This window comes from Botryllus schlosseri, chromosome 3 (assembly GCF_051294905.1).
Source record: "Botryllus schlosseri isolate E-star chromosome 3, Bs_hap1, whole genome shotgun sequence".
Classification (NCBI taxonomy): Eukaryota; Metazoa; Chordata; class Ascidiacea; order Stolidobranchia; family Styelidae; genus Botryllus; species Botryllus schlosseri.
In genome coordinates, this window is record NC_137238.1 from 13,403,328 (window position 1) to 13,415,390 (window position 12,063).

Genomic DNA, 12,063 nt, shown 5'->3' on the forward strand with positions numbered 1-12,063 from the left:
CAACAACACCTCTGTTCAATGTACACAGATCAAGCCTCTCTTCAGCTCATATAGCATATATAGATAGTTTTTGAGAAAATTGGGACTGCAAAAACCAGCACATTACATAATCAATGGTGATATATGAAATGAATAAATAGACTTACATAATCACATGTTTTCATGGGTTCTTGAGGCAAAAGTAGGCCATGTATCACAAAAGATGACTGCACCGGTACAAAATCCGTTCAGATGACTGCTCACGTCACTATCAACATTGTCTGTTAGCAGAGGCACGGTGAAACCAGGGTTCTTTTCGAAGAGTCGACATCAGTTGGATGAATTTGAGGATCAATCTAAGACTGTTGAAAAGAAAATACTTGTTTTAAAAATTTTCAATACAAGGGAACTATTCAATATTCTAACAGCTTCTTCGAGGTACAAAACTTCAATATAAAATTAAATAGTATATAATATAATAATATATAGTATAATCGTCAGCAACTAGTGGAGAACTCGAAAGAACGTTGTACATCAACAATATTATCACAAAATATGACATTACCAGCATTCAGTATTTACTTACGCAGATATCAGACTGGATGTATTGTATGTGACAAATGGGTGTCTTTCATAGAACAATTATTTATTGTAATGGAAAGTTGCATGTGACCTTAACACCAATTTTACTCCAGCCCGAGTACCATACTTTCCTGGATTGTTAATCCTTTTAGTGAAATTTTACCAGCAAACATTCATAAAAATAACCGAATGCAGCTGAATCAAATTCATTATCTAAGGATATACCAGTTTACTTACGAAACATGGCGATGCTTACCAGTATTTCAAACAACAAATCTATTTCAAAAAAGTGCCATTTGCAATACATACTACCTGCACTTTAGGGCATTTTTCATATTCTTTCCATCAGCTGCAACCCAGGCTTGATGAGTCCCTGATTCGTGGCATGCCATGGCGGCTCTTTTTCTGTACTGGTCAAATCCAATTGCTGCTCCTAGAAAATACAATAAATACCAAAGGAAAATTGTAAATTTTATGCACAAGTAAATATAAATATTTCACACAGGTAGGTTACAGAAGCGCAGGAGAGGTGCTCAACCCCCAGGTTGAGAACCACTGACCTAGTCCATTATAGTTCAGTAAGCAATAGTTAAAGTACAAGTTACACGAGCTCATTACTTTCAACTACATCCCTGTTCAGTGTTCAGAGTATACAGTTCACTGTACACTGTACAGTGTACACAGATGAAGCCTTTTTCAGCTCATATTGAATAGTCCGTAAGCTACTCTGCGAGATAGTTCGTGAGAAAAGTAGGACTGCAAAAACCAGCAAATTACATAATCAATGGTGATATATAAATTGAATAAATAGGCTTACATAATCACATGTATCCATGGGTTCTTGAGAAGGTCTGCATCGCATAAGATGACTGTGCTGGCACAAAACCCGTTACGAACGAATCCTCACGTCACTGTCAACATTGTCTGATAGCGCAGGTACGGTAGACCCAGGGGGCTCTTTTTAAAGAGTAGACATCAGTTGGACGAATTTGAGGATCAATCCAAGACTATCGAAAAGAAAATATTTGTTGCGAAAATTCGCAATACAAATGAACTGCTCAGTAATCACGCAGATATCATACTGGATACAGTTGTTATTTTCTGCAATAAGTTGTGCATGACTGAACGGTGTCTTTCATAGAATAATTAGGTAATGGAATGGAAAGTTGCACATGACGTTACCATCAATTTACTCTGGCACAGGTAGTATACTTCCTGGATTGTTAACAATTTTAGTGAAATTTTATCAGCAGACACTCATAAAAATCTTCATCACAAAGATAACCGAATGCAACAGAATCAAATTCATTCTCTACGGCAGTGGTTCCCAACCTTTTCCCACCCACGTACCATTTTGAGGTTTTATGCACTGCTCGCGTACCACCTATATAAGTGACGCGCGTATCCACCATTTATGACGTTATACTCACGTATTTGACCTATGCGAGGTGTATTAACAAATTCTATTAATCTAGGCCAGGGATGTCAAACATACGGCCCGCCAGACGATTTTATCCGGCCCGCATAGCAATTCTGATTACATTGAAAAAAGATTGTACTATCCATCACATCCACAGTAATAAACCAAATTACAAAGTCCGCGTTGACAGTTAAATATATCATATTCATCACAACGCATACGCAGGGATACTAGTCGCGCGAAGCGCCAAAAAAATTCAGATTCACCGATGAATTTCGTCATTGATATTAGTAGTTTTACATATTACCATCAAACATTTATCCTTTCTCATCACTTGTGATCAGATTCACTGGTATAGAGCTGATGTAGGGGTGTTTTCCAAAATTTAACGCAAGTTATAAATTATGATACATCTTCGGGTGGGCCAATTGGTTAGTCACTTTGTAGCAAGCTGTTATTTCTTGACCTCCCATCAGGATTGTTAGTATAGTGAGGAGCACACGATTCCGAGCTGATATTTCCATGTGAGGCGCATCATTTTCCATTGATGTTCGCATCTGTATTGTGGGGCTCTGATTGCAAAGGGTGCTACTATATCAAAATCGAAAAATGTAGTCGCATTGAATCGCGCGCAGCGCGAAGAAAATTTCAAGATTAATTAAAATCTTTCAAGAAATCGGGAGTCAATTCGTAAATTCGAATTGCATGTCGACGGCCGCCAACACATACTAATTGAATTGCGTGTCTACGGCCGCACAAATTCCCTCTTACGGCCGCAGGTTGGCCACCCCTGGACTAAAGCAAAGTGAAAACTGAAATATGTCTACTGGTATCGCCGGTAATGCCATTGTATTCAACCGGACAAACATCGTATTTTCGCCAATGTTATTGCTCGCAAATAATGGTGTTGCGACTCGCTAGAATGAAACCCCTACGATCCGTGTATTATCTATATATGCTTGATAATAAAGTATTCCAGCGAGAAGCAATGGCACGAGGCAACATTTTGGATTCCGTTGACTGGTCCGGCCCGCGAGCGATTTCATGACTTCAATCCGGCCCGTGATGCATTTTGAGTTTGACACCCCTGAACTAGGCATTATCACCCAGGGTTGATGGGATGTATGGAATTGTTTTTTCACCACCAGTCACAAAAAGAACAACATAATAAAATAACAATACACATTCAAAGGTCAATTTATTTAATGCGATGGCTGCATTTGTTTATTTTTCACTAGGTTGTCGATGCGTGGTATACGTTTGCTTACAGCGCATCGGAAGTCATGTATGGGCGCAACAAGTCGGTTTCGTTTCTTCGACTTGATAGTCATCAGGGATGAAAATCCTTGCTCGCATTCCCACGTATAAGGGAAAATTAGCAGCTGATGGGGAATAGCGTGAGACGACGGCTTCAAAAAAACTCAAAATCACCCTCACCTGAGCTAGTAACTCCCTTCCGTCGAGAAAAAAAACAGAATCTACTCGCGTACCACCTGGAAGACCTTCGCGTACCACTAGTGGTACGCGTACCACAGGTTGGGAACCACTGCTCTACGGATATTCCAGTTCACTTACAAATCACCGCGATGCTTACCAGGATTCCATACAGCAAATGCATTTCAAAAAGGTGCCAATTTCAATACATACTACCTGCGACATAGAGTTTAGTTCAGTTACCATATCATAATATAAACTCAGAAAAGTCAAATTTGGAAATTGGGCGAAACCAATACTACCCCTTTTGATCCATGGTTTGTTGAAAAGATTGTTTGTTTTGCTGTGCTATTATTAGGGCGATTTTTTGGACTTAAAAAGGGAAATTTGACTAAAAAATCCAAATTCAAACATATTTTGATGATGAAAAACTTAATTTTTACCCCATGTACTTAAATTAGGTGTTTCTTACATAATGTTAGAATTGTATTACCGGTACTTATCTTCATTTCTGGATGGAGCTGTCTGTTCTTCCGAAGTAGTTTGACCTGAAAAAATCTTATAGCATGAAAACTGACAAATTTTTACATGAAAAAACCTTATTTTATCGAAATCTGGACCCGTGGAGAATTCTAGTATTAGTTACATCTCGTATTATGGTAGAAATAATTAAAACTTTGGTGTAGTACAACGAAAGATACTTTCCCACATTTTCGGGTAGAAAGTGTCTGTCCTAACTAAGTAGCTTGGCAAGAATGAAGAAAGAACGTTCACCAGCGGCAGTTGTTGGCCGGCTACACTGAAGTTGTGAGTACACTGCCCTCTCTCTCATTATGACAAGGTTGACTACGTCACAATTTTTCGTCATACGGTTTCTAATGGAAGAAACAATGCTCACGCAGTGTTGCGTTAGTTAGGATAGTGCAGTAGGCTACGTTGAGCATTTGTTTCATTTCACAGTATATGATTCACAATTAGCAGACGATGGTCCGTCTACAACGGTAGGACTATAAAGTAGGCTGCAAGATGTAAATTATAAAATGATAAGTTCACCAACGGTGCAATCATCTATGATACAAATGAAATGCAAGTTTGCCAAAAACATTTTGATTTTGTAAACAATTTCGGCAATTTTTGACCTGACGGTACAATTTTGACAAAATTTTGACCTATTTTGACATGTCACAAAATCGCTTCAGTAAGCAGTACAGTGTAAAATGTGTACAGTTGAAAAACAATCAAAACCGTTGCATGACTGTCATACCGGTATTCAATTGCTGATATTGCAGTACTTGTCCATAATGGACCACAATATCGCCTACATAGGGTTATTTCAGTGTGGATGGAAAGAACATCCCTTTATCTATATATCAAAAAAGTTAGTTCGATAGCAGCTTCCCATCAGTACCTTGTACTTGGTCGCAGCCTGGTATATTATCAGATTCGAAGCTCGATCCTCCAGCAATAAGATCAGACGTATTATATACTACAAAACATCTAAAGAACATTCATATGAATAAGGGATATCAGTAGCCTACAAAAACATCTAAAACAAACGACCTTACTGTGCACAATGGCAAAACGAGTTCATTTTATGACTATTCTCACATTACATATATTCAATAACATTTACCGCATTTCCATACCTTACAGTACATGGACGTTATGATCCTTTACGCTACCAGGTAGCAGGAACTGCTTTAATATATCCATTCTGCCATTCAGTTTTCCATGGTGTACCCTACTCTCTGCTTGAAGCCTGACGAACCACCAATTCAAATTCGAAACTGAAATCGAGCGCGCTCTACCGTAACGAAGGTGGCGACCCCTCTGCGTCACAGGGAAATATGTATATTTTATTGTAATATTACCCCTAAACTTGATGGTTTGGTCAGTTGAATAACATTATTATACATATACCATGATTTTATGTTATCTCCAATCCCACCGATACTTTACGAATGTGAAATTGACGATAAATTACAAAGTATAAATTTTCTTGAAAATAAGCCGCAGTGGCGAAGTGTTACATATGAACGGAGAAATACGCAGAAGCGTTGCGACGATAATGGCCCAATGCGTTTATATGCCCAAAAAGTGTGTCTGTACGCAGAAAAAAGTGTTATGAAGTGTTCAATACGACCTTGCGGATTTACAGTGTAAAGCTATCGTTTTTTGCATACTAGAGCAGGGGTGGCTAACCATTTTGCTTTTATGACCGCATTTCGATTACTTGTGTAGCCTGCGGTCGCATTCCAGGGTGTGTTCGTGATGAACTTAGTGGATGCTGCTTTCTGAAATAATTCTGGACTCCCTTCGAGATCGCCAGTGCGGCATTTGCGGTTCTGGTTAAATCACACCTACTTGATTTGACACCATATTTATGCTTTTATCTGAAACTTTATCTTACCATCGGTGGCTCAGTTGTGAGCTGTGAGAGGAGCATCTCAAAGCCCCTCAGTTGAATTGTAATTTGAAGTGGGCCACAGAGCTATCTGGAGAATTGTAGAATTAGTGAAAGTTTAGTTGCATTTTTTATGTTCATATATTCAAAATTATATTCATGTTATCGAATCATACGTATGCTACACAAAGCTGATGAGATCTGATGAGACATGATGTCACGTTGGTTGTTTGGTTCGTATGGGTTTTCATTGGTGCCCGGCTACTGTGGCCCTGTGCACCAGCCCGAAAGTTCGATTAGAACAAGTCTTTTAAATTATTCGACTCGACAGGAGTGCGAAATCTATAATAGGCGTTGCAGTGAAAGGGCTCGTCAGAATTTCTGATAATGCAATGTTAAGGCAATGATTCCTTGCAGCTTCGATGATATATTTATATTCTATTAGTTGAGTATCCCGGACATTTTAGCAGGAAATGTTCCACTGATTCCAACTGTGCGCACAGTTCACATAATCCATTTTCATGGCATCCGATTCTGTGCAAATGTTCGTTCAGGCCGCAATGGTCAGTTTGGAGTCGGATCAAGATCGACGAGTCTCGTCTTGAGAGGCACGAAATTCCGCGAAATGCTGCATTAATGCGCATGAGACCTTGGTATTGCGAGTCTTTGTTGACTGCGGGTCATACTTCCACTTATTCCAGCAATAGTCAGTAACGATGGATTTGCATTCGTTTGGAGATAGATTTCGGGTCTGTACGATGTCAGAACATTCATCTGGTGCTGCGGAATTTGCGAGTCGATCTGCCTCTTCGTTTCGACCAACGCCCCTGCGTCCTGGAACCCGGATAAAGTTGACTCGTATTGAACGCTCAGAAAGGCTTCTGCAAAGCAAAATTATATAGGATACCATTTGATTATCACGTTGTTGAGATCGTAGAGCGAGAAGGGCACTTAGACTATCCGATATTATAGCTATATTTGACTGATCTGGACGCTCGCTACGCACCCCATTTAGGCTATTTAGAATCGCAATGAGTTTTGTGGAAAAAACTGATAGATTCCCATCCAAGGCAATGCGGAAATCGACTCCGAATCCTTTTACGTGGATACCTGTTCCACATCTAAATAATGGCTCGCATGGAGTCACAAATGTACAAGTCGAAATGGGATAAGGGATACGGCGACTTTAATCCCCCCCAGCTATGACAATCTCCGGCCAACAGCAATGAAAATAAATTCGATTACATGATAACTGAAAGTTAATGCTGAAACAACCAAGTCTTCTAGTAGGATCATACGTCGTGTGCCCTTGAAAAGTGTGTGAATTGAAAAGTAACCACAATTGCAGTTTTTATCAATTTTCAACTTCCTGTAAAAGTATGCGGCACCAACGCAACGAATCGTAATGGGTTGAGGAGTTGACGCAGCTCATTAATCTTTGGAGTCGGTCTAATAATGTCCGGCCATGAAATCATTGTACATAATGTAAGATTCACATGAATTCTGGTTTCATTGCATTAATGTTATGACCAGGGCTTTGGAGCCGGAGCCGGAGCCCGGAGCCCCAGAGCCGCGCATTTTCACCGGAGCTGAAGCCGGAGCCGGAGCTCTACATAAAATTCAGCCGGAGCCGGAGCCGGAGCTGGAGCCCGTTATTTGAGGAGTAGCTCCGGCTCCGACGTATATCATAAGATGCTATTATATATGCAACAACCACATCCGCTGATTTATCATAATTGAAGAGCAGCCCTGAATTTTAATGCTGCTGTGCACAGCAATGGCATAGAGTAAAGTGCGTTCTAGTGCAACTATGATATTATCGATGATTTACAAGTATTCATTATGACGTCACACGCCGACACGGCGGCACCTATGTCTTCGTTGCTACATCGGATGTTACTGACGGTTGACAGACTCTAGATTACTATAGATAACTAACCTATGTGTAGATTCGTAATCTATATAGACCAGTTATGGCCAACCTTTTTGACTGAAGGTGAAGGGGCACATGCAATTGACGAACGAGTGCGCGGTCAACTAGCCGCGCCAAGCGGGTAAAATTTTCAAAGTTTATAAATAAACTAGGTCAATAATATTATTACCTGAGTAGTGAGTATATTGCGGGTCTACTGTATACCGCCCACTAGGCTCAGTTTGCAAGGACACGACTATTCGGCGTCTGGCCACATCGATTTCGAAGGTCTCCGATAATATGCGACAAACATTTTGTGCCTACATTTCACCGTCGACGATCTTTATGCGAGCGCAAACGCGAAAAGACTTTCTCCCGAAATTGCGAATACAGTCAGACTCAATCGGGTAAATTAGGCGTTTTGATTTCATTTTCAGTGGGGGGGTAGGCTTCCAAGCAAGAAATCGTGTGACAATTAAACACGCAAAGCGTGAAGAAAAATTTCACTACTTTTCTAGTTTATTGTAATGTACGATGATTAACTGAAAATGTGACTGGACCCTGGATCTGCCAATGCGTCGGAACTGATATTTAAGTCATCAACATCCCAAGTGTCACAGCCATATTTGTAATTTTAGGTTGCCATTGCAAGTTCACAATCTGAGCAATTAATTTTCGATAATATAATAGGAAATTACCTCGCGGGCCACGCAAAACCCTACGCGGGCCACATTTGGTCCGCGGGTTGACCCATTCGATAATTTCAGAGCCGGAGCCGGAGCTGGAGCCGGAGCAGTGGTAATAATGCGGCTCCGGAGCTGGAGCTGGAGCTAATGTATGATAGAAGAAAGCTCCGGAGCCGGAGCTGGAGCAGTTTAAATTTACGGCTGCTCCAAAGCCCTGGTTATGACATCGCAACTTCAATAGGTAGAGGCATATACCATGTACAATTAGCAATATTACTAGTAATAAAAGCATATTAAAATAGTCTTTCTCCACTTCTATGTAGTACACGACCATTCACCAAAGAATTGTTTGAAGCGGGTCCAGAATAGTTATATTGTTTACCGCCATAGTGGAACTAAAACCCGAATCACACAGTGAGGGACCGGTTCATTGAGCTAAACGACTTGAGTTGAACAGAGGATGTACTGTACACAAGGGTTATATGATCTTGCAGGGCCGTAACTGTCGCACCCCTAACTCACAATAGCGGGGAGCTCGAAGGTGCCAAAAATTATTTCGTTGGTTGTCTATTGGAGATTTATTTACTTTGAACATTTTGTCGCACATATGGCGATTCCATGTTCTCGCAGGTCTACATTTAAATATGAACAATAATAAAACAAAAATGCGCATATTTTAGAGAAATAGCCATCTTGGCGGCGGCAATTAGCCTAGCACATATTGAAATGGACTATGACTTCATAAGAGGTGGGCCACTGAACATTTTCAAATCGGAAAATAATCCACAGCCAAGAAATGGCCGAGAACCCCTCCACTAGCCGTATTATACCAGGGGTGGTAACACTAGGTGAAAAATCTCAGCTGTAATAACGTACAACCCCACGGCGGAGGCAGGCTGTGGCATCTCCGGACCCCTAAAAACAAGTCATTCGGTCATTTTAAGCTACGTCGAGTCAAGTAAAATTACGTTATTTTTGGTGGTGACTCAAAGTCTGTTCAGGTCAAGACATATCAGCGTATTTTCGTAATATGGAGCATGATTCAAGTCATAGCACTTTTCAAGAAGAATATAGCACAAATTGATTGACGAATATATAGTTCATATACTAGGCTTACCATATTTTGGAAATGTAAAAAGAGGACACTTTTTCAGAAATTTCAGACATGCAAAACCGGAGAAGAATTCTCAAAAACCGGTAAATTTTTCCCACTTTGAGATCGGTTGACTAAAAAAAACAGAGCTCAGAGCTCAAAATACCGTTTTTCTCTCCACATTGTCAGGTGGATGACTAAAAAAAAAAGGTCATCTTTTCGCTCAGAGCTAAAATCACCGGCTGTCACTTCGAAATACCCACCGGAGCTTCACTTCTGGGCTAATTTGCGGCATATCACTCGCAATTTCCTCTAAATCTGACCTAAATTTTCAAAAAAGAGGACGAAATCTCAAAAAAGAGGACAGAAGGGCGTCCTACGAGGACACTTTCACAAAAGTCAAAAAAGAGGACAAATCCTCTTAAAAGAGGACGTATGGTAAGCCTATTATATACAACATGCAGAACTGGTGCTGTATCGCTCACGCATATTAAGAGCTGTACTACACTACGTAGGTAATTGCCTAGCCTCACTCTACAACTATGAGCTATATACGAGGGCAGCATAGGCTATACTACACCTCCTAATCCCATTGCACTGGGAATGTGAATTACATTTAGTGCAATTAAAACCAAACATGGTTTTGACATACTCGTGTTCTTCACTCTTTCAGGTCGAACAAAATATCCTTTTAAACAAGTCACGAAAAGTATCAGCAGTGACGGCGGGATAATTGAAATTACCGACTGTTCCGTGACATTTCCACCGGGGTGTTTTCTACAGACGCAACAAGTATCAGTAACAGCGGAGATTAATCCATACAAATGGCCAAGTGGGAAAATTGGAATCACTCCAACATTAGATGTCTCCGCTCATTCCTTATTGAAGAAAGCGGAAGTTAAACTGACGACATGGCTTCTTTCTGATGACGACGCTAAACAGTCGGTCGACGTGCTTGTTAAAAAAAATATGAAGTGGAGTAAGATCTACTCTTGTTCGGTGGATGCATCAAGAATTATCAAATTTGAAGTCCAGCATTTCTGCCGTATTGGGTCTTTTCTGCAAAAGCTCATGCCGCCACCTTGCTACGCATTGCAGTCGGTAGTTTACTGCAGTAGGAATAGTTTTGCCGTTGCTGTGATGTTGGACAATGAAGAAATTAAAGGTAGCTGCCTCCAAGATATCACATCATTTTTCGACAGCTCCATTGTGAAAGAAAAGAGGTTTAGTGTATTTTCCTGTACGGAAACAACTGTAGTAACGACTTATCTGTTTTGCGCCCGTCCAAGTCCGGGCTTTATTTTCCTTCCTGCAAAAGAATACCGCCACCACATCTCCGACGTTTTTCGTTGCAGAGCTCCTTCAATCTCCCATTTGTCAGTAGAAAGCAAAAAGAAACGACAGACAATAACGATCGGATTTCAACTGAAGAGAGACGGTCACAAACAAGATCACTCATTGGTTTACGACTGGGAGCCTGAAGCGACTGAAGATAGAAGCCATTTCCCCAACGACACATCGCGCATTACATTAAAAGATTGTGCCATAAACACATTACTTTGGAAAGGTGGAACATGCCATAGTGACAGCAAGGGTGATGCTGTGACTCTCAACGCGCAAAGAAGTCGAAGCACGTCCATTTAATCATATAGCATACGATCGTTGGGCATGTTGTTTGTAGCCACATGAACTTGGTATAGAAGCACTTCTGTTTGTGCACACACGTATATATATGTGTATATTGTATAATTATGTATTGAATTGAATTCTGTCGTCGTTTTGCTAACTCGTCGATCAGATTTATGGCGATTTTGATTTAACAGTTATCCCTGTTATCAGATGGATTTTCTACGTCTTCAACCCAGCCAATTCTCGGTAGATGGCATATCATTTCAACTGGTGTCAACCCGAAGGAAAAGAATGCGACAGGAATTAAATTATCGGAGTAATTGTTCCTTCAAATCATGATGCAGATATCTGATCCGATGTGGAACCCCTAACACCGTCAGAGTAGAAAATTGTAGCCTACTAGTTTCCTCATTTGATGTAGGCTACTTTATGGAATGCATTACATCATTCAGTCAGACAAATTGTCGCCACTGCAGGGCAATAGCCCAAACGTACTACCTAGGTTTGCATTTAAAACAAACATGTTTAAAACAAGGCCCTTGCTTAACACATGTTTTAACCCTTTGCGACCGGCAGACCAGTATACTGGACCGCGATTGTTTAACACGGAGGAGTCGTTATTTATTCTAAGATAGCTCGACCTGCATTACTTTCTAAACTGTAACAATCGATTTATATGGATAGTTATTATGAATACGCATACATAAGACCATGTACAACCTATTATATCAATGTATATCCTTCTTGAAATGCAGATTGAACACGCAAAAACGTTTCCCGCAAAATTGAATTTGTAATGATGTTTGCGTGAATTCCATTGTATCTTCCGTTCTATACGTCATATAACCAATTACAGTCATCTTCTATGACTTGTTGTTGCTCATACTATTCAATGAAAGTCCTTATATCGAAGATTAGCACGTA

At 40.4% G+C, this 12,063-nt stretch overlaps 2 long non-coding RNA genes across 3 annotated transcripts in view; one reads left to right on the forward strand and one right to left on the reverse strand.

Moving 5' to 3' along the window:
* Positions 1–12,063, forward strand: part of LOC145434923 (uncharacterized) — a 310,059-nt gene that overhangs the window by 209,007 nt on the left and 88,989 nt on the right. The window lies entirely within an intron of this gene.
* On the reverse strand, positions 195–1,892 carry LOC145435811 (uncharacterized). Of its 2 annotated transcripts, none has more exons than XR_013914038.1 (3): positions 1,379–1,892; positions 874–994; positions 195–341 (listed from the first exon to the last, which is right to left on the reverse strand). It is a non-coding gene; the product is annotated as an uncharacterized LOC145435811 (long non-coding RNA). The 2 variants fall into 2 exon arrangements; XR_013914037.1 differs by having other exon boundaries at positions 1,180–1,892.